Genomic DNA, 27035 nt, shown 5'->3' with positions numbered 1-27035 from the left:
AAATTAGCGGTAGGCTTAGGGCTGTATTTAGGGTTAGGATTTGGTTTAGGTTAAGGGTTAGGGTTACTGCTGTGGCTTGTTATGTTTTAGGGCTAAGGCTAAAGTTAAATGTAGTTTTACAATTAATGTTTGTGTTATTCCTAGTGATAGGGTGAGTTTAGGTTTAGGGGTACATTTAGAGTTATGGTTAATTCTAGGGTTAGGTCTTTGGCTAGGGTTAGGGCCAAAGATAGGTCTAGTGTTTGGGTTACATAAAGGGATAGGGTTAGAATTAGGTATAAAGTTAGGGTGATAGAGTTAGTCTTAAGGTTAGGGTTATGGTTAAGTTTTGGGCTAAATTAGGGCTACGAATATGTCTAGAATTGGTGTTAGGTTTAAGACTAGGATTGATGCTGTATTTAGGATTAGGTTTAGGGTTAGGTTTAGGAGAAGGGATGGGGTTATAGCTAGGTTTAGGGCTAGGGCAATGATAAGAATTAGATTTAGGTCTAGGGATAGTTTTGTGTTAGGATTAAGGCTAGATTTGGGGTTAGGATGTGAGCTAGGGTTTTTGTTAAGGTTAGGGCAAGTTTTAGGGATAGAGATAGGGATAAAGTTAAGGATAGAGCTAGGGTTATGTCTAGGGATATTTATATGGTTATGTTCATGGCTAAGTCTAAATTTAGGTTTAGGGAAAGGTGTATTTTTATGGTCAGGGTCAAGTTCTGGGTTTGTGTTAGGTTAATTGTTAGGGTTAGGGCTCTAATTAGCAATAGGGTTAGAATTAGGGTTTGTTTAATAGATAGGTTTAGGTTTGGGATTCAAGTTAAATTATGGTAATTGGTAAATAGGGTTAGAGTTAGTGATAGATATACAGTTAGGATTAGGATTATTATTTGGTTAGGGTTATTTTTAGGTAAATTAATATCATTAGAGCTAGTGTTAAGGCTAAGGTTTTGGATAGGATTAAGGCTAGAGTTAGGATTATAGTTAGGGCTAGGGCTATGGTTAGGTTTTGGGTTAGGTTTAGGGTACACATTAGGTTTTGAACAAGTGTTAGAGCTAAGGTTAGGGTTAGGTTTAGGATTATGTCTAGGGTTAGATTTATGGTTAAGTTTAGGGTTAGTGTTAGGGTTAGGGCTAAAGTTATTTTTGGAGTTAGGTTAATTGATAGGGTTAGATGTCGGGTTAGGGTTACGGGTAGTTTTAGGTTTAGGGTTACTGTTAGAGTAAGGGTTAGAGTTTTATCTAGGCTTAAGTGAACGATGAGGTTTAGGTTTAGGGTTAGGTCTAGGATTAGCATTAGTTTAGGATTAGAGCTAGGGTTATCCTTAGGGTCAACTTTCGGTTTAGGGTAATGGATAATTTTAGAGACAGTATTAGGGCTATTGTTAACATTATGATTAGGGCTAGGATTAGGATTAGGTTTAGGGATAGAGCTAGGGTTATGTTTATGGTTCAGTTTTGGGTTTATCTAGGATTAGGTCAAAGACGAGGGTTAGGGTTAAAGTGAGGGTTAGGCTTAGGGTAAGGGATAAGATTAGGTTACGGTTAGGGTTATGCTTTGGGTTTGATTTAGGCCTAGGATTAAGGCGAGGTTTTGTGTTAGGTTTTGAGCAAGTTTTAGTTCTATGGTAATGTAAGGGTTATGTTTTTGGTCTAGTATTGGGTTTAGGTTTTGGTTTTGGTTAGGGTCAGTTTTATAGCTAGGTTTAGTGTTAGTGTCAGCATCTGTGTTTGGATTAGGTTTAGGGTTACGGTTAGAGCCAGAATTAGGATTGGTTGGGTCTAGAGGTAAGGTTAGTGTTTGGGGTATGTTAAGGGTTATAATTAAAGGTAGGGCTAGGTTTTTGTTTAGGTCTTTGTTAAGGATATGTCTAGATTTAAGATTTGGTGTAATCTAGGGCTAGTGTTAGGTTTAGGTTTAGATATAGGGTTATGGGTAGGGCTAGTGTTAGAATTTCATTTAGTTTCAGGGTCAGAATAAGGGTCAGGGTTAGTGTTAGGATTTAGGTTATGGTTATAACAAGAATGAGGGCTAGGTTTAGGACTAATAATATGGTTAGGTTTTGGGTTAGACTAAGGATTATTTTTAGGACTAGGGTTAGCATTAGTGTTGTGGTTTGGCTAGAGTGAAAGTTAAGGATAGAGCTAGGGTTAGAGCTAGTGTTGGGGTTACGGTTAGGGCTAGTGTTTGGTTTAGGTTTATGTTGAAAGCTGGATTAAGGTCTCAGATTTGGGCTAGGTTTTGGTTAGCATTAGGTTTAAGGTTACAGCTAATGTATGATCTAGGTTTATGATTAGAATTAGGGTTAGGACTAAGTCTAGTGTTTGGTTAAGGTTTAGATTTAGGATGATGTTTAGAGGCAGGGATAGTGATAATGTCAGGGACAGGTTCAGGAATAGTTTTAGGATTAAGATTAGGACTCAAATTAGGGCTAGGCTTAGGGCTAGATGTTAGGATAGAGTTTGGTTGAAGTAAAAGTTTAGGTTTAGTGTTATGGCTCAGTTTTGTTTTAGGGCTAAAACAATGGTTAGGACTAGTTTTAGGATTAGCTTTAGGATTAGTTCTAGTATTAGGGTTAGGATTAGGTGTAGAATTATGGTTATATTTAGAGTTATTTTTAGATCTACGGTTAGGGTATGGTGTAAGGTTAGTGCTAGGGTTATTCCAGGTTTAGGGCTAGGAATAAGGTTACGGTAATTGATAAGGTTAGAATTAGGGCTAGGGATAGAGCAAGATTTATAGTTAGTCTTAAAGCTAGGGTTAGGGTTAGGTTTAGGATTAGGGCTAGGGTTAGTGTTAGAGTTAGTCCTAGGGTTAAGGTTAGGGCAAGGGTTAGTGTTAGAGTTAGGGTTTGGGTTAGGTTTAGGGTAAGCAATGAGATTATAACTAGATTTGGGGCTAGAGAAAGGGTTAGAATTAGGGTTAGGTTATGATTAAGGCTAGGTTGTGGGCGAGGATGAGAGCTAGAGTTTGTATTAGGGTTAGGGCTAGGATTAGGGCTAGGGCTAATGTCAGGCCTAGGGTTACAGTTAGGGATGGGTGTCGGGTTATGTTTATGGTTAGGTCTAGTGTAAAGGATCATGTTAGGGTCAGGGCCAGTGTTATATTAGAGTTAGTGTTGAGGTTAGAGTTAGTGTTGTGGTTAGTGCCAGAATTAGGGGTAGGGTTAGGTCTAGGGGTAGGGTTAGTGTTTGGGTTAGGTTAAAGTTTAGGTTTTGGTTAGGGTAAGGGTCAAGTATACAGCTATCTCTATTATTAGGGTCTTTTGGATAGAGTTAGGGTTGAGGTTAGGAATAGGGCTAAATTAAGGCTAAGATTAGGGCTTGGGTTAGTGTTAGGGTTAGGCCTAGGGTTTGGGTTAGGGATAAAATTAAGGCTATGTTTAGGGCTAGGATAAGGGATAGGGTTTGTGTTAGCTTTAGGGCTAGGATTAAGGCTAGGATTAATATCAGGTTTAGGATTAAGGTTAGGAATAGTTTTAGGGTTAGGTTTATGGCTAGGTCTAGTGTAAGTGTTAGGTAAGGTAAGAGTCCAGTTTATACCTAGGGGAATTATTAGAGTCACTGTCAGTGTTAGGGTTTGGTTTAGGTTTGAGGTTAGGTTAGGGCTTGAATTTGCATTAGAGTTAGAGTTAGTGTAATGATTGGGTTAGGATTAGGTTTCAGGGCATGTTTAGGGTAGTTGGTAGGTTTGGGGAAAGCGATACGGTTAGGGTTAAGACTAGGGTTAGCATTATGGTAAGGGTTTTTTTTAGGGTAATGGATACAGTTAGAGTTAAGGTTAGACCTAAGGTTATAGTTAGGATTAGGTCTTGTGTTATGTTTAAGGTGAGGGTTAGAACTAGGATTAGGTTTAGGGTTATATTTAGTGTATGGTTAGGTTCTGAGCTATGATTAGGGCTAGGCTGAGAGTTAGGGTCAGAGTTAGGTCTAGAATAGGATTGTGGTAAATTATGGGTTAGGGTTGTGGTTAGTGTTAGATATAGGTTTAGTCTTAGTGTCAGAATACGTCCCAGGGTTAGGATTAGGTTTTGGGATAGTATTAGATCTAAAATGAAGGCTAGAGCTAGGACTGTTAATAGGGTTACGGTTTTGGATAATCTAAGGACTATGGATAGGTCTAGGGTTACTCTTAGGTTAAGGGTTTCACATAGGGAAAGGGATTGATTTAGATCTAGGGTTAGCACTATGTTTAGGGTTAGAATTTGAGTTAAAGCTAGGTTTAGGGCTCAGTTTAGGGCTAGTTTTACTGTTAGGTTTAGGGCTAGGATTAGGGTAATGGCTAATGTAAGATCTAAGGTTACCATTAGGGTTAGTTTTAGGGTTAAGGGTAAGGGTAGGTTGAGTTGTAGGGTTAGGTTTAAGGTAAGGGTAATATTTATAGCTATGGTTCTTGTTAGGATAGGAGTCAGTGTCAGGGTTAGTTTTATGGTTATCATTAAGACTCGAAATAGTGCTATTGTTAATGTTAGTGTTCGGTTTGAGTATAGGGCAGTATTTAGAGCTAGGGTGAGTGTTAAGATATGATTCAGGGTCAGAAATAGTATTAAAGTGAGGCTTAGGACTCGAATTAGGACTAGGTTTAGGTCTAGGTGTAGTGTTAGTGTTTGTTTTAAGTTAAGGTTTAGGGTTAGGGCTATTGTTCAGTTTTGGTTCACTGCTAGGATTAGGGTCAGGACTAGATTTACGATTAGCATTAGGATTCGGGCTTAGGCTTATGTTTAAGGTTAGATTTAGAGTTAGGGTTAGAGCTGGGACAAACTTTAGGGCAAGTGTTAGGGCTAGTGTTAGGTTTACTGTAGCGAATAAGGATAGAACTAGGGATAGGGCTAGGGCAAGAGTTAGAGTTTGTCTTAGGGCTAGGGTTAGGATAGGGTTAGTGATAGAGCTAAATTAGGGCTAGGATTAAGGATAGATTTGTGTTTAGCTTAAGCCTAGGGTTAGGGTTAGGGTTAGGTTTAAATTTAGGGTAAAGGATGATATTATAGCTAGGTTTAGAGGTAGGGTGAAAGTTAGAATTAGGGTTAGGTGTAGGGCTAGAGTTAGGGTTAGGATTAAGGCAAGGTTTAGGGCTAGGAAGAGGGCTAAGTGTGTTTTTAGGGTTAGGGCTATGATTACGGCTAGAGCTAATTTCATGTCCAGAATTATGGTTCAAGATAGTTTTAGGCTTAGGTTTATGGATAAGTCTAGGCTAAGGGTCAGGTGTTGGGTTATGGTCAAGTTTAGAGCTAGGGGTATTATTAGGGTCAAGGTCTGGGTTATGGTTGGATAGGTTAAGGTTTCAAGTTTGGGCTTGAATTAGTTTTAGGATTAGGGTTAGGGTAATGATAGGGTTAGGTTTAGGATTCAGCTTAGGTTTAGGGTAATGGAAGTGTTAGGATTCAGGATAGAGTTAGGTTTATGCCTAGGGTTATCAGTATGGTTAGGGTTATGGTTACGGTAATGGATAGAGTTAGAGATCAGTTTAAGGCTAGAGTTATCGTTACAATTAGGGCTAGTGTTAGGGTTAGGTTAGGTTTAACTCTAGGGTTAGGACTCTGATTAGGGCTATGTTTTGGGTTATGTTATGTCTAGGGTTAGGCTTACAGCTAATGAAAGTACTAGGTTTACAATTAGGGCTAGTTTTAGGGTTTTAGTGCTAGGTTTACTGTTAGGGTTAGGTTTAGGGTTAGGGTGATATTTAGAGCTGGAAGTGACAGGTTCAGTGTTAGTTTTAGGTTTCAGCTTCCAATTCAAATTAGGGCTAGGGTTATGTCTATTTGTAAGGTTAGGGTTTGGTGTAGATTAATGGTTGAAGTTAGAGCTATGGATCGATTTTGTTATAGGGCTAGGGCTATGGTTAGGGCTCATTTTAGGGTTAGTATTGTAGTTTGGGCTAGTGTAAGGTGTAGGCTTAAGCTTCGGGTTAGGGCTAGATTTAGTGTTACCTTTTGCCTAAGGTGAGTGCTAGGGATAAGGATAGGGTAAGGGTTAGTACTAGGGTTAGTGCTAGCATTAGGGTTACTAAGGGACAGGGTTAGAACGAGTGATAGGGCTAGTGGGATAGTTAGATTTAGTCTTAGGGCTAGGGTTAGGGTTAGGTTTAGGGATATGCCGAAATTATGGCTTGGGTTATGTTAGGGCTAGTTTTAGGATTAGGCATCGAGTTAGTGTTAGATTTAGAGTTAGATTTTGATCTAGGGTTAGTGCTAGTACTAAGAATAAAGCATGGGTTACCATTAGGGTTAGGGTTAGAGTCAGGGTTTAGTTTAGGTTAAGCATGTGGTTATAGCTAGATTTAGTGCAATGTAAAAGTTAGTATTAGGGTTAGAACTAGGGTTAGGGTTAGGGGTATTATTAAGGCTATGTTTAGGGCTACGATGAGGACTAGGATTTGTTTTAGGCTTAGGGATATTATTAGGGCTATGGCTAATGTCAGGTCTAGGGTTACAGTTAAGGATAGATTTAGTGTTAGGTTTATGGCTTGGTCCAGTGTAAGGGTTAGGAGTTTGGATAGTGTCAGGTTTAGATCTAGGGTTATTTTTAGAATCAGGGTCAGGATTAGGGTTTGGGTTAAGGTGCAGGGCGCAAATTTGTGTTAGATTTAGGGTTAGGGTAATGACAGGGTTGGGTTTAGAATTTAGGTTTGGTTTAGTGTAATTTATAGGTTTAGGGTTAGTCCTAGGATTATCAAAAGGGTTAGGGTTATTGTTAGGGTAATCAATAGGGTTATCCCTAAGGTTAGGGCTAGGGTTATGTATAGAATTAAAGCTAGTGTTTGGGTTTGTGTTAGGTTTAATTTTAAGATTAAAGCTAAGTTTAGGACTCGGATTAAGGCTAGGTTTTGGGTTAGTTTAGGGCTAGGGTTAAGGCTACTACTAATGTATGAAGTAGGTTTATGATTACAGCTAGTTATAGAGTTAGAGTTAGTTCTATGTCTAGTGTTTAGGTTAGGTTTACGGTGATGATGATGTTTAGAGCCAGGGTTAGTGTTAGGTTCAGAGTCAGGGTCAGGGTTAGTTTTTGTGTTAGGGTTAGACTATAATTAGGTTAGGGTTATATGTGGGTTTAGGTCTAGTTTTAAGATTAGTCTTAGGGTTAGGGCTGGTATAAGTGTGACATTTAGGCTTAGGTTAAGGATTAGGGATAAGAGTAGGTTTATGGTTAGATTTAGTCTTAGGGTTAGGGTTAAATTTATAGTTAAGTTTAGATATAGGTTTTGAGATAGGGCTAAGTATAGTGCTAGGGTAGGACTAAATTTAGGGATAGGTGTATTGTGATTGTAAGGGAAAGGGATAGAACTAGGTATAGTTCTAGTTTGAGAGTTAGAGTTAGATTTAGGGCTAGGCTTAGGTTTAGGGATAGGACTAAATTAGTGCTAGAATTAGGGCTAGCGTTAGTGTTAGGGTTAGGCCTAGGGTTATGGCTAGGGTTAGTGTTAAGTTTAGGATAAGGGATAGGAATATAGCTATTTTTAGGACTAAGGTGAGATTTAGGTTTAGGTTAGGGCTAACCTTTTGGTTAGGGTTATGATTAAGGCTAGGTTAATGGATAAAATGTGGGCTAAGTTTTGTATTAGGTTTAGGGCTAGGATTATAGCTAGGGCTAATGTCAGGTCTAGGGTACAGTTAGGGATAGTTTTAGGGTTAGGTTTATGGCTATGTCTATTGTAAAGTTTAAGTTTCTTGTTAGGGTCAGATTTAGAGCTATGGGTATTATTAGAGTCAGGGTCAAGTTTGGGGTTTGTGGTTGGGTAATGTTTATGTTTTGGGCTCACATTTGTCTTATGTTTAGGGATTGGGTAATGGCACAGTTAGGTTTAGGTTTCAGGTTAGGTGTAAGTTAATGGACAAGGTTAAGGCTAGTGCTAGGATTAGGGTTCCGCTTAGTGTTAGCATAAGGATTATAGTTATCTTAGGGTAATGAATAGGGTTAGAGCTAGGGTTAGGGCTAGGGTTATGGTTAGGATTAGGTCTAGGGTTAGGCTTAGGGTAATAGTTAGGGCTTGGGTTATTGTTAGGTTTAGCTTTAGGGTTAAAGCTAAGGTAGTGCTTGGATTAGGGCCAGCTTTTGTGATAGGTTAAGGCTATGGCTAATGTAAAAACTAGTGTAATGATTAAGACTAGTTTTATGGTTAATGCTAGGGCTAGGTGTAGTTTTAGGGTTAGTTTTAGGGTTAGGGTGAATTTAGGAGCTAGGGCTAGTGTTAGTGTCAGGGACAGTGTTCGGGTAGGGTAATGGTTAGGGTTAAAGCCAGAAGTAGGGCTAGGGTTAGGTCTAGAGGTAGGGTTAAATTTTTGGTTAGGTTAAGGGATATTGTAAGGCTAGGTCTAGTTTGTCTTTAGGTCTAGAGCTATAGTTATGGCTAGATTTATGATTAGGCTTCAGTCTAGGTCTAGTATTAGGGTTAGGTTTAGATATAAGGTTACCAGTAGGGCTAGTGTTAGGTTTCAGTTAAGGTTTAGGTTTAGATTTAGACCTAATATTATTGTTAGGATCAGAATAATGGTCAGGGATAGGGTTAGGGTTTGGGTTATGGTTAGATCTAGAATGAAGGCTAGGGTTAGGACTAGTTATAGACTTCGGGTTTTGGTTAGGCTAAGGATTAGTGCTAAGAATATGGTTAGCATTAGGGTAAGTGTTTGGTTTAGGGTAAGGGATAGGGTTAGAGCTAGGGTTAGGACCAGGTTTAGGGTTAGGTTTAGGGTTAAAGCTCGTGTTAGGGCTTGGTTTAGGGCTAGTTTTATATTAGGGTTAGGGATAGTGTTGAGGTTGTGGCTAATGTAAGAACTAGGGTTACAATTAGGGTTAGTTTTAGGGTTATGGGTAGGTTTAGGGCTAAGTCTAGTGTTAGGGTTAGGTTCAATGTTAGGGTGACATTTAAAGCTAGGTAGTGTTTCGATATGAGTCAGGGTCATGGTTATGTTTAAGGTTAGGGTTAGGTTTCAAATTAGGGATAAAATTAGGGCAGGTGTAGGGTTAAGTTTTGGTCTAGTGTAAGGGGTAGTGTTAGGGGTATGGCTCGGTATTGTTTTAGGGCTAGTTTTAGGATTAACATTAGGGTTAGAGCAAATTTTAGGGTTCGGCTGAGGCATCGGGTTAGGGTTAGTTTTAGAGATAGGTTTTGATCTAGATTTAGTACTAGGGCTAAATATAGTGCAAGGAATAAGTCTAGGGTTAGAGCTTGGGTTAGGGTTACCTTAATGTATAAGGTTAGAATTAGGGATAAGTCTCGTGTGAGAATTATAGTTAGTCTTAATTCTAGGGTTAGGGTTAAACTTAGGAATAGTGCTAAATTAGGGCTAAGATAAGGGCTAGGTTTAGTGTTACAGTTAGGGCTAGAATTAGCATTTTGTTTAGGGCTAGGGCTAGATTTAGTGTTAGGGTAAGGGTTAGGGATTAAGCTACGGTTACGGCTAGGGCGAATGATAGGTTTAGTTTTATGTCTGGGTTAGGTTTAAGGTTATGGTTATGGTTATGGTTAGGGTTGGGTTATGGGCTAGGGTTATCATTAGGGTTAGGGTTAGTTTTAGAGTAATGTTTTGGAATAGATGTAAGATTAGGTTTAGAGTTAAGTTTAGGTTATGGTTTAATTTAGGTTTAGGGATAGGTTTAGTTTTGATTTATATTAAGGGTTATGGTTAAGTTTATGGCAAGGGTTAGGTTTAGGGTTAGGTCGAGTTTTAGATTTATGATTAGGTTTAATGATAGAGTTAGTCTTAGTGATAGGGTTATTATTAGGGTTAGGGTAGGGTTAGGGTAATGTTAGGGTTAGAGCTAGTGTTAGTACTAGCGTTAAGTTTAGGATTAGGTCTAGGGATAGGTTTAGGTTTAGGAATATTCTAGGGTTATGTTTAGGCTAAGGATTAGGCTTTGAGCTTGGGTTATGTGGAAGGCAAGGGTTAGGGTTAGGTCTACATTTAGGATTATGGTTATGTTTATGGTTGGTTTAGGCCTCAGAATTGGGCTAGGTTTTGTGTTAGGTTTAGGCCCAGGGTTAAGGCTGTGTGTAATGTAAGATCTAGGCTTCTGATTAGAGCTATTTTTAGGGTTAGAGTTATGGCTATGTCTAGTGTTACATTTAGGATTTCTGTTAGTTTCAGGTTTAGAGCTAGGTTTAGTGTTAGTGTTAGGGTCAGTGTTCAGGTTAGAGATAGATTTAAGGTGAAAGGCAGAATTAGATCTAGAGTTAGGTCTAGGGATAGGGTTAGTGTTTGCTTTAGGTTAAGGATTATGTTAGGCCTAGGGCTTGGGTTTTTTTAAGGTCTGGGTCTAGAGTTATGCCTATATTTAGGATAAGGATTAAGTCTAGGGCTAGTGTTAGGGTTAGATTTAGGTATAAGTTTACTCATAGGGCTAATTTTATGGTTTGGTTCAGGCTTAGGGTCAGATTTAGACTGAGAGTTTGTGTTAGGGTAAGGATTTGTGTTAGGGTTAGAGCTAGAATGAGGAATAGAGTTAGGAGTAGTAATAGTGTTAGGGTTTGGATTAGGCTATGGATTAGGATAAGGACTAAGATTAGCATTATGGATAGGGTTTGGCTTAGTGTAAGTGATAGACTTAGAGCTGGGGTTACAACTAGGGTTAGGGTTAGGGTTAGGGCTAAGTTTAGTTTTAGGTTTAGGTTTACTTCCAGGGTTAGGGCAACGATTAGGGCTAGATTTTCTGTTAGGTTTAGGACTAGGGTTAGGGCTGTAGCTAATATAAGAACTAAGGTTATGATTAGAGTTAGTATTTGGTCCAAATCTAGTGTTAGCATTATCTTTAGGGTTAGTGTTATATTTAGAATTAAGGTTAGTGTTAGAATATAAGTCAGGGTCAGTGTTAATTTTAGGTCTAGGACATGAATTAGAGCTAGAAGGTTATGGCAAGTCTTAGGGTTAAGGCTTGGTTTAGGTTAATATTTAGTGTTAGGCCAATGGCTCAGTTTTGTTTAAGGGATAAGGCTAGGGTTACGGCTAGTTTTAGGATTAGTGATAGTGTTAGGTCTAGTGGTAGGTTGAGGATTAGGCTTAGGTTTAGGGTCAAATGTAAAGTTATAGATATAGGGTAGGGTCTAGGGCTAGGGTTGGGGCTAAGTTTAGGACTTGTGTTAGGTTTATTGTAATGGATAGGGTTAGAACTAGAAATACGGCTGGGGAGGGTTAGAGTTACTCTTACGCCAAGGTTATGGGTAGAGTAAGGGCTAGGGCTAAATTAGGGCTAGAATTAGTGCTAGAGTTAGTGTTAGGGTTAGGCCTATGGTTAGGGCTAGAGATATGGTTAGTGATAGGGATAGAGTTACTGATAGGGTTACACAAAATGATGGGGTTATACCTAAGTTCAGGTCTAGAGCAAGTGTTAAAATTAGAGATAGGGCTAGTGTTAGGGTTTGGGTTAGGATTAAGGCTAGGTATAAGCTAAGATGAGGACTAGTGTTTATTTTAGGGTTAGATCTAGGATTAGGGCTGGGATTAATGTCAGGTCTGTGTTTATGGTTATGGTTAGTTTTAAGGTTAGGTTATGGCTAAGTTTAGTGTAAGGTTAAAGTTTAGGTTAATGGTCAGGTTTAAAGCTAGGTGTATTATTAGAGTCAGGGTTTGAGTAGGGTTTGGTTTAGGTTAAGATTCAGGGTTAAGTCTTGAATTAGCTTTAGGTATAGGGTTAGGGTCTGGGTTAGGGTAATTGATGGGTTTAGGTTTAGGGCTCAGGTTAGGTTTAGAGTAATGAATAGGGTGTTAGCAATTGTGTTAGTGTTAGGCCTAGGTTTTTCATTTGGGTTAGGCTTATCTTTAGGGTAATGGATAGGGTTAGAACTAAGGTTAGGGCTAGGGTAAGGTTAGAATTACGACTAGGTCTAGGGTCCAGGTTAGGTTAATTTATAGGGTTAGGTTTAGGGTTCAGGTTAGGTTTAGAGAAATGAATAGTGTTAATGTTAGCAATAGTGTTTTAGGGCTAGGACAATGGTGTTAGCGTTAGGCCTAGGATTAGCATTTGGGTTAGGCTTATGTTTAGAGTAATGGATAGGGTTAGAGCTAAGGTTAGGGCTAAGGTTAAGGTTAGAATTAGGACTAGGTTTAGGGTTCGGGTTAGGGTAATTGATAGGGTTAGGTTTAGGATTCAGGTTAGTTTTTGAGTAATGTATATGGATAGTGTTTGTTGAGTGCCATAGTTTAGTCAGAATGACACCTGGCATTTTGCTAGAGGGAATGGTTGAAAGGTGGCCCTGCTCTGGGAATAGGGAAATTACAGGATTAGGGTGGATCCTTCTGGGAATAGGGCGGCTCAGGGATTAGGATGGATCCTTCTGCCTCAGGCACCTGCTACTTTGGAGTTCCCTTGGAGTTCTGGCTGGGTTCCCGAAGAATTGGAGTGCAGAGCCTGGTGGAAGGAGTGTGTTCTCCGGAAGTGTGTGTAGAGTGCCTGGGAGAGTTTGGGAATAGATAGGTGCTGTTTGAACCTACAAGGCTTTGTGGCAGCTAGGTTATTTGTTCCCAGACAGACTGCGGCAAGTGTTAGCAATATTGTTAGCATTAAGCCTAGGGTTAGCTTTTGGGTTAGGCTTATCTTTAGGGTAATGGATAGGGTTAGTGCTGGGGATAGGGCAGGGGTTATGGTTAGAATTAGGACTAGGGTTAGGGTTAGGCCTAGGGTTCATGTCATGGTTAGGTTTGGGGTAAGTGTTTGCATTTGAGCTAGAATTAGGACTAGTGTGATGGTTACGGTTAGAGTGAGGGCTAATATTATGGTTAGGATTAATGTTATGTTTAGATTAAGTTTAGATTTTGAGCTATAATTAGGGTTAGGGAGAGGTTTAGGGTTAGGGTTAGGTCTAGGTTTATGGTTAGGGTTACAATAAGGGCTAGTTTTAGGGCTAGGATAAGGGCAATAATTTGTGTGAGGTGTATGTCTATCATTAGTGCTATGGGTAATGTAAGAGCTAGGGATATGGTTATGGCTAGTTTTAGGGTTAGGATTATGGATAAGTCTAGTGTTCTAGTTATGTTTGGGGTTAGGATAAGATTTAGAGCTAGGGTTTTTTGAGACTTTTTTTTTATTGGTTGTTCAAAACATTACAAAACTCTTGACATATCATATTTCATACATTAGATTCAAGTTGGTTATGAACTCCCAATTTTACCCCAAATACAGATTGCAGTATCACATCGGTTACACATCCACATTTTTACATAATGCCCTATTAGTAACTATTGTATTCTGCCACCTTTCCTATCCTCTACTATCCCCCTCCCCTCCCCTCCCATCTTCTCTCTCTACCCCATCTACTGTAATTCGTTTCTCTCCTTGTTTATTTTCCCATTCCCCTCACAACCTCTTAAATGTAATTTTGTATAACAATGAGGGTCTCCCTCCATTACCATGCAATTTCCCTTTTCTCTCCCTTTCCCTCCCACCTCATGTCTCGGTTTAATATCAATCTTTTCTTCCTGCTCTTCCTCCCTGCTCTGTTCTTAGTTGCTCTCATTATATCAAAGAAGACATTTGGTATTTGTTTTCTAGGGATTGGCTAGCTTCACTAAGCATAATCTGCTCTAGGGTTTTTTTTTTAAGGTAACTGTCATTGTCAGGTTAGGGTTAGGTTTAGGGTGAGGGCCAGATTTAGGACTAGCGTTGGGTCTAGGGATAGAGTTAGTCTTTAATTTAGGTTAACAGTTATTGTTAGAGCTAGTACTAGGTTTTTTTAGGGCTAAGGCCAGATTTATGACTCTATTTAGGATTAGGTTTAGTCTAGTGCTAGTGTTACTGTTAGGGTTAGGTATAGGTTTACTGGTAGGGGTAGGGTTAAGGTTCACTTTAGAATGTCAGGTTTAGACTGAGGGTTAGTATTAGGGTCAGAATAAGCATCAGGGTTAGAGTTAGGGTTAGAGCTAGAATGAGGGCTAGGGTTAGGACTAGTAATAGAGATAGTGTTTGAGGTAGGCTAAGGATTATGGTTAGGATAGGGTAGCATTAGGGTGAGGTTTTGGCTTAGGGTAAATGATAGGGTTAGAGGTAGAGTTAGGGTTAGGTTTAGGGTTAAATCTAGGTTTAGGGCTCGAAATACAGATAAAATTTATGTTAGCATTAGGGCTACAGCTAATGAAAGAACTAGGATTCCTATTAAGGCTAGTTCTAGTGTTAGTGTTAGGTCAATGTTTAGAACTAGGGTTACTGTTAGGGTCCGAGTAAGGGTCAGGGTTATTTCTAGGGTTAGATTTAGGATACAAATTAGGACTATATTTAGGGCTAGTTGTAGGTTTAGGGTTTGGTTTAGGTTAAGGGTTAGGTTTAGGGTTAGGGTTATGGCTCAATTTTGTTAGGGCTAGTTTTCCAATTAGCATTTGGGTTAAGGCTAGTGTTAGATTGAGCTTTAGGCTAAAGGTTAGGGTTAGATCCAGGTTTAGGGCTCGGGTGCAGGTTAGGGCTAGTGTTGGGGCTAGGGATAGGGATAGGTTTTGGGTTATGGTAACGGATAGGTTTAGAACTAGTAATAGGATAGGGCAGTAGTTAGAGTTAGTCTTAGGGCTAGGGGTAGTGTTAGGTTTAGGGTTAGAGCTAAATTAGGGCTAGTTAGATATATGGTTAGTGTTAGGTTTAGGCCTAGGTTTAGGGCTAGGGTTAGGGTTAGCATTACGATTAGGGTAAGGTAAGATGTTACACCTACATTTTGGTCTAAGGCATGGGATGAAATTAGGGTTAGGGCTCTGGTTAAGGTTAGGATTAGGATTAAGGCTAGTCTTAGGGCTAGTATTAGGGGTAGGGTTTGTGCTAGGGTTAGGGCTAGGATTAGGTCTTCGGCTAATGTCATTTCTAGGGTTATGGTGAGGGATAGTTTGAGGTTTATGTTTATGACCAGGTCTATTGTAAGTTTTACATTGAGGGTTAGGTTCAGGTTTACATCTAGGCATATTATTAGGGTCTGAGTCAGGGTTAGCGTATGGGTTAAGGTTAATGCTTAAATTTGCATTAGGTTTAGGGTAATGAAATGGTTAGATTTCAGGTTCGTGTTAGGTTTAGTATAATGGAGAGGGTTAGGCTAAGGCATAGGGTTAGTGTTAGGCCTAGGAATAAAATTTGTTTAAAGATATGATTCAGGTAATGGATAGGATTAGAGCTACAGTTAGAAATAGGGTTATGGTTAGGTTAGGGCTATAGTTAGAGTTAGGCCTAGGGTGAGAATTTGTTTAGGGTTATGGTTAGGGTAATGGACAAAATTATATCTAGGTTGAGGGCTAGTGTTATTGTTAGGAATAGTGCTATGTTTTGGTTTAGGTTTTGTGTTAGGACAAGGTTTAGGTTTAGGCTTAGCTTTAGGTTAAGTGTTTGGGCTAGGGATAGGGTTAGGGCTATGATTAAATCTAGAGATAGGGCTCGGATTAGGGCTAGGTTTTGGGTTAGGTTAGGGCTAGTGTAGGACTATGCCTAATGTAAGAACTAGGGTTATGATTGGAGATAGCATTAGGTCTAGGTCAAGGTCTAGTGTTTAGATTGCTTTTAGGTTTAGGGAGATGATTATAGATAGGGTTAATGTTAGGGTCAGAGTAAGGATCAGTGTTACTTAGGGTTAGGGATACAATTCAAATTAGGGCTAGGATTAAGGATAGGTGTCGGGTTAGGTTTTCTGTTAGGGTTAGGGTTAAAATTAGGGATAGGGCTAATGTCAGGTCTAGTGTTACCATTAGGCTAGGGTTAGGTTAAGGCAATGGCTCTTGTTTTAGAACTAGGGTTAGGTTTAGGGGTAGTTTTAGGATTAGCAATAGTGTTAGGGCTAGTGGTAGGATGAGGTTTCGGCTTAGATTTATTGTTATGGTTAGATCTAGGTTTATGGCTGGGGTCTGCATTATTTTTAAGATTAGGACTATTGTTAGGGTTACTGTAATGGATAGGGTTAGAATTAGAAATAGGACTGTGGTGCAATTAGTGTTATTTTTTGGGCTAGGTGTAGGGGTAGGTTTAGGGTTAGGGATAAATTGGGGCTAGGATTATCGCTAGTGTTAGTGTTAGGTTTAGGCCTAGAGTTCGAGCTAGGGTTATGGTTAGTGTTAGTGTTAGGGTTAGACTTAGGGGAAGGGGGTTATAGCTACTTTTAGAGCTAGGGTTCGGGTTAGAATTTGAATATAGGGCAAGGGTTAAGATTCGGGTTAAAATTAAGGTTTAGTTCCAGAATGAGGGTATGTGTTAGGGCTAGGGCTAAGATTAGGGCTAGGCCTAATTTCAGGTCTAGGTTCAAAGTAAGTGGTAATTTTATGGTTAGGTTATGGCTAGGTCTAGTGTAAGTGTTAGGTTTAGGGTAAGGGTAAGGTCTAGAGCAAGGTGTTTTATTAGGGTCAGTGTCCAGGTATGGTTTGATTTAGGTTAAAGTTTTGGGTTAAAGCTTATATTAGCATTAGGGTTTGGTTTAGGATTCAGGTAATGAATAGGGGTAGGTTTAGGATTCAGGTTATTTTTACAGTAATCTATAAGGTTATTGTTAGTGATAGGGTTACCGTTAGTCCTAGGGTTAGCATTTGGTTTAAGCTTATCTTTCGGGTAGTGGATAGGGTTAGAGCTAATGTTGGGGCTAGGGTTAAGGTTAAGTTTATGGCTAGGGTTAGGGTTAGGCCCAGGGTTAGTATCAGGGTTCAATTTAGGGTAAGTATTAAGGTTTGAGTTAGCATTAGGTCTACGGCAAGTGTTAGGGTTAGAGTCAGGGCTAGGGCTAGGTTTAGGGTTAGTGTTATGATTAGGGAAAGGGTTAGAGATTGAGCTAGGTTTAGGACTAGGGTGAGGGTTAGGTTTAGAGTTAGGTCTAGTGTTATGGTTAGGGATACAATTAGGGCTAGATAAGGGCTAGGTTTGTGTGATGTTTATGGCTAGGGTTAGGGCTATGGGTAATATAAGAGCTTGGGTTATGGTTATGACTAGTTTTAGGGTCAGAGTTATGGATAAGTCTAGTGTTAGCGATAGGTTTTGGGTTAGGATATGGTTTAGAGCTAGGATGTGTGTTAGGGCAAGCATCAGTGTTTGGGTTAGGGATAGCGTTGGATCTAGAGATAGGGTTAGTCTTTGTGTTAGGTTAAGGGTTATTGTTAGGGCCAGTTCAAAGTTTTTGTTTAGGGCTAAGCCTAGATTCATGACTCTATTTAAGATTAGGTTTGGTCTAGTGCTAGTGTTATTGTTAGGTTTAGGTATAGGTTTACTGGTAGGGGAATATTTAGGGTCCGTGTAGAGTTAGGGTCAGGTTTAGATCCAGGGTTAGTGTTAGGGTCAGAATAAGGGTCAGTTTTGTGTTAAGGCTAGAGCTAGAATGAGACCGAGTGTTAGGAATAGTAAAAGAGTTAGGGTTTGGGATAGGCTAAGGATTAGTGTTAGGACTAGGGTAGCACTAGGGTGAGGGTTTGTTTTAGGGTAATGTATAGGAATAGAGGCAGGATTAGGATTAGGATTAGGGTTAGGGTTAGGGTTATGGTTACTATTTGGATTCGGTTTAGGGTTAGGTTGCAGTTTGAGCTAGTGTTAGGGTTAGAGTAAAGGTTAGGGATATCGCTAAAGTTTGGATTAGGGTTATAGTGAGGTTTAGGATTAGTGTTAGGTTTAGGGTTATGATCAGTGTTAGGTTTAGGGTTAGGATTAGGTGAATGTTAGGTTTAGGGTAAGGGTTAGGGTTAGGATTAGTGTTAGGATTAAAGTTAGGGTTAGAGACAGGATTAGTTTTAGGGATAGGATTAGGGTTAGGGTTAGGGTTAGTGTTAGGGTTAAATTTAGGGTTTGTGTTAGGGTTAGTGTTAGGTTTAGTGTTAGCATTTGTATTATCGTTAGGGTTTGGGTTAGGTTTAGGGTTACAGTTAAGTTTAGGGTTACACTTAGAATTAGGATTAGTATTAGTGTTAGGTGTAGGGTTAGTGTTTGGGTTAGTGTTAGGGTTAGTATTAGTGTTTGTGATAGGGTTAAGTTTAGGCTTAGGGTTCAGTTTAGGGTTAGGGTTAGTTATAGATTTAGGGTTAGGTTTGGCTTTAGGGGTAGTTGTAGGGTTAGTGTTAGGGTTAGTGTTCAGTTAGGTTTAGGGTTTGTGTTAGGTTTAGGGTTAAGGTTATCATTAGGGTTATGGTTAAGATTAGAGTTAGAATTAGTATTAGGTTTAGGGTTAGGGTTACAGTTAGGGTTAGGGTAAGTGTTAGGTTTAGGTTTAGTGTTAGTTATAGGGTTAGGGGTGGGGTTAGGGTTAGTGTAACTGTTAGAGTTAGGGTTAGTGTTAGGGTTAGGGTTATTCTTAGGGTTAGGTTTAGGATTAGATTTAGGTAAAGGTTAGGGTTAGTTTAGGTTTTGGGTTATGGTTTGGTAAAGGTTTGTGTTAGGGTTAGCGTTATGTTAAGAGTTTGTCTTAAGGTTAGGGTTAGGGTTTGGGTTAATTTTAGGGTTAGGGTTAGTATTATGTTTAGGTGTTGGGTTACAGTTAGGTTTAGGTTTAGTTTTAGAGTTATGGTTAGGATTAGGTTTAGGGTTCGTGTTAGAGTAAGGGTTAGGGTTGGTGTTAGAGTTAAGTGTAGGTTTACGGTTAGGGTTTGGGTCACTATTACAGTTAGGTTTGGGGTTAGGATTACTCTTTTGGGCAGTATTAGATTTAGGTTTAGGGTTCATATTAGGTTTAGGGTTAGGGTTAGTGTTAGTGTTAGGGTTACGTTTAGGATAGTGTTAATGTTAGTCTTAGGATTAGGTTTAGTTTTATGGTTAGTGTTAGGGTTAGGGTTAGGGTTAGGGATAGTGTTAGTGTTAGGGTTAGGGTTGGGTTCGTGTAAGGATTAGGGTTAGTATTAGTGTTGTGTTAGGGTTAGGATACTGTTAGTGTTAGTGTTAGGGTTAGGGTTCAGTTTAGGTATAGTGTTAGAGTTTGGGTTAATTTTATGGTTAGTGTTAGAGTTAGGGTTAGGGGTAGTGGTAGGGTTAGGTTAGTGTTACGGTTAATTTTATCCTTAGGGTTAGGTTTAGTGTTAGATTTTCAGTTAGGTTTAGTGTTAGGATTAGGGTTAGGGCTAGAGTTAGTGTTAGGGTAAGGGATAGAGTTAGCATAAATTTTTGGCTTAGAGTTTGTTTTAAGGTTATGTTTAGGGATAGAGTTGGGGTTAGGGTTAGAATTATGGTTTGGGTTAGCTTTAGGTTAAGGATTAGGGTTAGGAATAAGTTTAGGGTTTGTTAGGTTTAGGTATAGGGTAGTATTAGGTTTACATTTACGGTTAGGGTAATTGTAGGGTAAGTTTTAGGTTTAAGGGTAGAATTAGTGTTAGTGTTAGGGTCAGTGTCAGGGTTACAGTTAGGGCTAATGTTAGTTTCCACGTTAGGGTTTTAGTTAGGTTTAATGATAGGGTTAGGGTTTGGGTTAGTGTTAGTGTTAGGATTAGTGTTAGTATTATGAAAACTTTAGGGTTAGGGTTAGATTAGGTTTAGATTTATTGTTTGGATTAGTGTTTGTGTTCAGGTTAGAAATTGGGTTAGGGATATGGTTATGGTTATTGTTAGTATTAGTGTTATAGTTAGGATTGAAGTTAAGGTTCATGTTAGAATAAGGCTTAGGGTTAGAAGTACTGTTTGGGTTAGGGTTAGAGAATTTTATATACAGTTATTTTTAGGTTTATGGTTAGTGTTATTGTCAGGGTTAATGTTACTCTTAGATTAGGGTTAGGGTTATGATTAGGGTTAAGTTAAGGATAGGGTTAGATATAGGACTACGGTTAGTGTTAGGGTTAGTTTTAGTGTTAGGATTAGGGTTAGGTTTAGGATAGCGGAATGGTTAGGGTTATGGTTAGGGGTTTGTTAAGATTAGATTTAGGGTTAGTGTTAGGTTTAGGTTTAGGGTTAGATTTAGAATTAGGGATGGGGTTATGATTAGGGTTAGGGTTTTTGATAGGTTAGGGTTAGGGATAGGGTTAGGTTGAGGATTAGTGTTAGGGTTACTGTTTGAGTTAGGTTTAGGTTTAGGTTTAAGTCCATGGTTAGTGTTAGTTTTAGGGTTAGGGTTAGTGATAGGCTTAGGGTGAGAGTTCCTGTTAGGATTAGGGTTAAATTTAGGATTAGTGTTAGTGTTAGTATTAGTGTTTCGTTTAGGTTTTGAGTTAGGGTGAGTGTTAGGATTTTGTTTAGCATTAGGGTCAGTGTAAGAGTTAGTATTAGTGTTTAGTTTTAGGGTTAGGGTTAATATTAGTTTTAGGGTTAGGTTTAGTCTTAGATAAGGGTAGGGGTTGGGTTAGGGTTAGTGTTAGGGTAAGGTTTTGCGCTAGGGTTAGAGTTATGAAAAGAGTTAGTGTTAGTGTTAGGGTTAGGGTTAGGGTTAGGGTGAGGTTTAGGGTTAGGGTTGTGTTAAGATTTGTTTTATGGCAAAGATTAGGGTTAAGTTTATGGTGAGGGTTACAGTTAGGATTCGGGTTAAAGTTAAAGTTACAGTTAAAATTAGGTTAGAGTTAGGGTTATGGTTATGGTTAGGGTTAGGGTTAGGGTTAGTTTTAGGGTTAGGGTTAGCATTAGGTTAGTTGTTAGAGTTACTATTAGTGTTTTGGTTATGTTTAGGTTTAGGGTTAGTGTTAGTTTTGGGATTAGGGTTAGTGTTAGGTTAGGGTAAAGATTAGGGTTAGGGTCAGTGTTAGGGTTAGGGTAAGTTTTAGTGTTTGGGTTAGGTTAGAGTAAGGTTTACTGTTATGGTTAAAGTTAGTGTTAGGGTTTGTGTTAGGGTTAGGTTTCCCATAGGGTAGGGGTTAGTGTAAATTTAGGGTTAGGATTAGGGTTATGTTAGGGTTAGGGTTGATTTTTTGGTTTAGATTATGTTTAGTGTTAGGGTTAGGATTAGGGTTAGGGTTTTGGTTAGAATTAGGGTTAATTTTAGGTTTAGGAATAGTGTTAGTGGTAAAGTTAGGGTAAGCGTTATGGTTAAGGTTAGGTTTAGTTTTTGGGTTAGGATTAGGTTTGATGTTATTTTTAGTGTTATTGTTAAGGTTAGGTAAGGGTTAGGATTAGGGTTAGGATTAGAGTTATAGTTAGGATTATGGTAGTTTTAAGGTTAGGATTATGGTTATTGTTTTGTTTCTGGTTAGGGTTAGGGTTAGGGGTAGGGGTAGTGTTAGGGTTAGGTTTAGGGTTAGGTTTAGATTTAGGATTAGGGTTATGGTTAGGGTTAGGGCAAGTGTTAGGGTTTCTGTTCATCTTAGGGTTAAAGTTCATGTTATATTTAGGGTTAGGGTTAGTGTAAGGTTTAGTTTAGTGTTACAGTTAGTGTTAGTTTTAGGGTTAAATTATATTTTTGGTTAGGTTTAGTGTTAGGGTTATGGTTAGAGTTAGGGTTTGTTTTAAGATTAGGGTTAGTGATATTTGAGTAGTAAGTTTAGGGTAAGTTTAGGGTTATGGTTATGTTTAAGGTTAGGGTTTTTGTTACATTTAGGGTCAGTGTTATTGTTCTTGTTTGGGTTAGTGTTAGGGTTAGGGTTACGGTTAAAGTTAGTGTTAGTGTTAGTGTTAGGGTTTGGGTTAAGGTAAGGTTTAGGGTTAGGAATAAGGTTATGATTAAAGTTAGTGTTACTTGAGGGTTAGGGTTAGGATGAGTGTTAGAGTTAGGGTTATGGTTAAGGTTAAGTTTAGTCTTAGGTTTAGGGTTAGTATTATGGTTAGGGTTAGTTTTGTGATTAGCATTAGTGTTAGGGTTAGGTTTAGGCTTAGGGATATGTTAGAGGTAGGGATATGGTTAGGGTTAGTGTTAGAATTAGAGGTTGTGTAAGTGTTAGTGTTAGGGTTACAATCAAGCATAGGTATAAAGTTAGGGTTAGTTTTAGTCTAAGGGTTAAAGATAGAATTAGGGTTAGGGTTAGGGTTAGGTTTAGTGTGAGGGTTAGGTTTAGGTTTCAAGTTTGGATTAGCGTTAGGGTTCATGTGAATTGTACGGTTAATGTTAGGGTTAGTGATAGGGTTAGGTTTAGGATTAGGGTTAAGTTTAGTATTAGGTTTAGGTTTAGGTTTAGGGTTAGTGTTAGAGTTACGGTTATGTTTCGTGTTGGGGATAATTTTAGGGTTAGAGTTAGGTTTCGGTTTAGTGTTAGGGTTAAGGATAGGGTTAGGTTTAGGGTTAGGGTTGGAATTAAGTACAATGTTAAGGTTATGGATAGGTTTATGGTTACTGTTAGTTTTATAGTTAGTGTTAGTGTTATGGTTAGGGTTAGGGTCAGTGTTAGGGTTAGGTTTTGGGTTATGGTTAGTGTTAGAGTAAGTGTTAGTGTTATGGCAAGTTTTAGGGTTAGTGTTAGGTTTAGTTTCAGGGTTATGGTTACGGTTATGGTTAGTTTTAGAGCTAGGGTTTGAGTTAGGGTTAGTTTTAGGGTTTTTGTTATTATTAGGTTTAGGGTTAAGTATAAGTTTATTGTTAGGGTTAGCATAAGGTTTAGAGTTAGTGTAAGAGTTAGTTTTTTTTGTTTACAGGAAGGTTTAGTGTTAGTGTTAGTGTTACTGTCAGTGTCTAGTTTTGGGTTAGCATTAGAGTTAAGGTAAGTGTTAGGTTTAGTTTTAGGGATGGGGTTACGGTTAGGGTAAGTGTTAGGGTTCAGGATAGGTTTAGGGTTAGTGTCAGGGTTACAGTTAGGGTTAAGGTTAGTTTTAAAATTAGGTGTAGGTTTAATGTTACTGTTAGGGTTAATGTTAGTATTAGGGTTAGGGTTAGTTGTAGGGTTAGGTTTAGGGTTAGCTTTAGTATTAGAGTTAGGTTTAAGTTTCCTGTTAAGGTTAGGGATAGGGTTAATGTTGGGTTTAGGGTTAGAGTCAGGTTTAGGGTTAGGGTTAGGGTTAGTGTTAGAATTATAATTAGGATTAGGATTAGATATGTATAAGTGTTAGGGTTAGCTAGGGTCAGGGTTATTAATTAGGTTAGGGTTTCTGTAAGCTTTAGGGTTACGGTTAATGTTAGTGTTAATGTTAGGATTAGGGTTAGGTTAGGGATTAGTTTTAGTTTTAGAGTTAGGGTTTATTTTAGGTTAGGTTTAGTGGTATGTTTAGTGTTTGGGTACATGTTAAGTTTAGGGTTAAGGTTAGTGTTAGGTTTAGTGTTAGGGTTAGAGTTACTGTTAGGGTTAGGTAAGGTTAGTGTTAGGGTTATGTTAGAATTATGGTTATGGTTTCGTTTAGGGTTAGGTTTAGGTTTAGTGTGCTGGTTAGTTTTCGTGTTAGGGTTAACACTATTATTAGGTTTAAGTTGAGTGTTAGGTTTAGGGTCAGGTTGAGGGTTATTGTTAGTGTTAGGGTTAGGGTTAGGTTTAGTGTTATAGTTAGGTTTAAGTTTAGGGTTTGTTTTAGTGTTAGGGTTAGGGTTATAGTTAGGGTTCGTGTTATTTAGTGTAGGGTTATTGTTAGAATTAGGTTTGGATTTAGGGTTAGGATTAGGTTTAGGTTTAGGTAAGAGTTAGGTTTAGGGTTGGGGATAGAGTTGCAATTATGGCTTTTGTGAGAGTTAGGGTTAAAATTAAGTTCTATATAAGGGTTAGGGTTAGGTAAGTTTTAGGATATTGTTAGGGTTAGGATTAGTGTTAGTGTTTGAGTTAGGGTAGGGTTAGTGTTAGGATTAGTGTTAGGATAAAGGTTAGGGTTCTGGGTAGTTTAAGGTTAGGGCTATTGTTACGGTCCATGTTAGGGTTCGTGTTATTGTTAATGTTACTTTTAGGTTTAGGTTTAGCTTTAGGTTTAGTAGGTTGAACATTAGTGTTTGGTTTGTGTTATAGTAAGGTTTAGGGTTAGGGTTAGGGTTAGGGTTAGGGACAGTGTTTGGTTTAGGGTTAGGGCTAGGGAGAGATTTAATGATAGTGTCATTCTTAGGGTTAGGTATAGGTTTAGGTTTTGCATTATGGTTAGGTTTAAGTCTAGGTTTAGTGTTATGGTTAGGGTTAGGTTTAGCATTAGGGTTCGTTTTAGAGTTAGGGTTAGAGTTAGTGTTAGTGTCAGGTATAGTGTAAGGGTTAGGGTTAATAAAAAATTTAAAGTTGGGGTTAGGGTTAGGTTTAGTTTTAGTGTTAGTGTTAGGGTTAAGGTTAGGATAAGGCTGAAGTTTAGGGTTAGTGTTAGGTTTAGTGTTACGGTTAGGATAAAGTTTTGGGTTAGTGATAGGGTAAGAGTCAGATTTAGGGTTAATTTTAGGTTAGGGTTAGGTTTAGGGTTAAATTAAGTTTAGGGTTACTGTTAGAGGTAGGGTTTCTGTTAAGGTTAGGGTTTTGTTTGGTTTAATGTTACGGTTAGTGTTAAAGTTAGTTTTAGGCTTAGGTTTAGTGTGAGAGTTAGGTTAAGGTTTAGGATTAGGTTTAGGATTATGGTTAGAATTCATGTTAGTGTAAAATTAGGTTTAGGGTGTGTGTTAGGGTGAGGGTTAGGGTTAGTTGTAGGGTTAGAGTTAGGGTTTATGTTAGGGTTACAATTAGGGTTATGTTTAGAGTTACAGTTATGGTTTGGATTAGGTTTAGGGTTAGAGATAGTGTTAGGGTATGTTTGGTTTAGGATTAGGGTTAAGATTAGTGTTAGGGTTAAGGTTAGGGTTAGGTTTAGGTTTAGTGTTAGGGGTAGTGTTAGTGTTAGAGTTAGGGTTAGGTTAGGTATAAGGTTAAGGTTAGGGTTTAGGGTTTGTGTTAGGTTTAGTGTTAGGATTAGTGTTAAGTTTAGGTTTAGATTTATGGTTTGGATTAGGGTTAGAGTTAGTGTTAGTGTTAGCGTTAGTATTTGGATGAGGGTTATACTTAGGTTTAGGGTGAGTGTTAGTGTTAGGGTTAGGGTTAGTGCTAGGTTTAGGGTGAGGGTCAGTGTGAGGGTTAGGTTTAGGGGTGGCTTAGGGTTATTTTATGGTTAGAATTAGGGTTAGAGTCAGGATTAAAATTAGAGTTAGAATTAGTGTTAGGGTTAGGGTCAGGGTCAGAATTATGTTTCTGTTAGGATTAGGGTTAGGTTTAGTGTTAAAGTAAGGGTTTGGGTGACAGTTAGGCTTAGTGGTATGTTTAGGTTTAGGGATCACTTTAAAGTTATAGGTAGAGTTAATTTTAGGGTTAGTATTAGGGTTACAGTTAGGTTTAGTGATATGTTTAGGGTTAGGTTTGTGTTAGGGTTCCTGTTAGGGTTATGGTAATGGTTACTGTTATGATTAGTGTTAAGTTTTGGTATAGGGTTAGGGTTAGGATTAGGTTAGGGTTAGGGTTAGGTTAGGATTATGTGTAGGGTTAAGGTTTGTGTTAGAGTTAAGTTTAGGGTTAGTGTTACATTTAGGGTTAGGGTTAGGGTTATGTTACCGTTAGAGTTAGTGTTGAGGTTAGGTTTAGCATTAGTGTTTGGGTTAGGGTTATAGATAAGTATAGGTTAAGAGTTAGGATTGGGGTTAAAGTTAATGTTTGGTTTAGGTTTAGGGTTAGGGAGAGGGTTAGGTTTAGGGTTATGGTTAGTGTTAGGATTAGGTTTAGCCTTAGGGTTAGGGTTGTGTTTAGGGTCAGTGTTAGGCATGGTGTTATAGTTAGGTTTAGGTTTAGGATAATAATAATTCTTGTTAAACTTAGCATTATGGTAAATGTTAGTTTTAGGTTTAGTGTTAAGGTAAGGGTTAATTAAATTATTAGAGTTGGGGTTAGAGATAGGATCAGTGTTAGGGTTAGTTTTAGGTTTAGAGTTAAGGTTAGTTTTAGGGTTAAGTTTAGGGTTAGTGTTAGGTTTAGGATTAGTTTTAGAGTTTGTGATAGTATTAGGGTTAGGGTTAGGTTTAGTGTTATGTTTAGTGTTAGGTAGAGTTATTTTTAGTGTAAGGTTTAGGGTTAGGTTTAGTGATAAGGTTGGGTTTAGGGTAGGGTAAGTGTTAGTTTAGGGTTAGGGTTAGTGATAGGTTAAGGTTCGGGTTATGTTTAGAGTTGGGGTTTGTGTTACGGTTAAAATTAGGGTTAGGTTTAGTTTTAGGGTTAGGATTAAAGTTAGTGTTAGGGTTAGGGTTAGGTTACGGTTTAGGGTTTGTTATAGGGTTATAGTTAGAATTAGTGTTAGTGTAAAGTTTGGGTTAGGGTTAGTGTTAAGATTAGGGTTAGGATTAGTGTTATAGTTAGGTTAGGGTTTGTGTTAGGGTTACTGATAGTGTTACATATAGGATTACTGTTACAATTAGGATAAGGTAGGGTTAGGGAGAGGTTTAGGGTAGGATAGGGATAGAGTTAGTGTTAAAGTTTTTGTTATTGTTAGAGTTATTGTTAGGCTTAGGTGTAGTGTTAGTTTTAGGGTTACAGTTAGGGTTAGGTTAGGTTAGGTTTAGCGTTAGGGTTAGGGTTTGGGTTAGGTTTAGGCTTAGGGTTAGTGTTAGGTTTAGGTTTAGGGTTTGGGTTAGCATAGGTTTAGAGTAAGGGTTAGCATTAGTTTTTGGTTTAGGCTTATAATGAAGTTCAGGTTAGATTTATTGTTAGGGTTAAGGTTAATGTTATTTTTAGGGATAGGTTTATGGTGAGGATTAGGTTTAGGTTTATTGTTAGGGTTAGGTTTACTTTTAGGGTTAGGGTTAGGGTAAAATTTAGGGTTAGTGTTAGTGTTGAGGTTTGGGTTAGACTTAGGGTTAGGTTTTCTGTTAGGTTTAGGGATAGGGTTAGGTTTACAGTTAGTTTTAGGGTTAGGGTTATGGTTTGGCTGAGGTTTAGGCTTAGTGGTGTGGTTAGGTTTAGGTTTCTTGTTAGGACTGTAGAGTTAGTGTTAGGGTTAATGTTATTTTTAGGATGTGTGTTTGGTTGGGTAAGCGTTAGATATAAAATTAGGTAAAAAGCTGGTTTATGGTTTTGGTTAGGGTGGTTGTTAGTTTTAGGATTAAAGTTAGGGTTATTTTTAGAGTGAGGTTTAGGGTTATGTTTTGTTTAGGGTTACGGTAAGTTTTATGGATGGGATTACGGTTACGGTTAGTGTTGGGGTTCGAGTTAGGGTTAGGGATAGGATTAGGTTATGGTTAAGGTTACGGTTTCGGTTAGTGTTAGGTTAGGATTAGTGTTAGTGTTAGGGTTAGTGTTAAGATTAGGGTTACTTTTAGTGTTTGGGTTAGGGTTAAAGTTAGGTTTAGGTTTAGTGTTAGGGTTAGGTTTAGTGTTAGATTTAGGGTAAGG

The sequence above is a fragment of the Marmota flaviventris genome, chromosome 10 (genome assembly GCF_047511675.1).
Source record: "Marmota flaviventris isolate mMarFla1 chromosome 10, mMarFla1.hap1, whole genome shotgun sequence".
Lineage (NCBI taxonomy): Eukaryota > Metazoa > Chordata > Mammalia > Rodentia > Sciuridae > Marmota > Marmota flaviventris.
The sequence above is the reverse complement of the archived record's forward strand: the minus strand, read 5'-3'. Positions refer to the sequence as shown.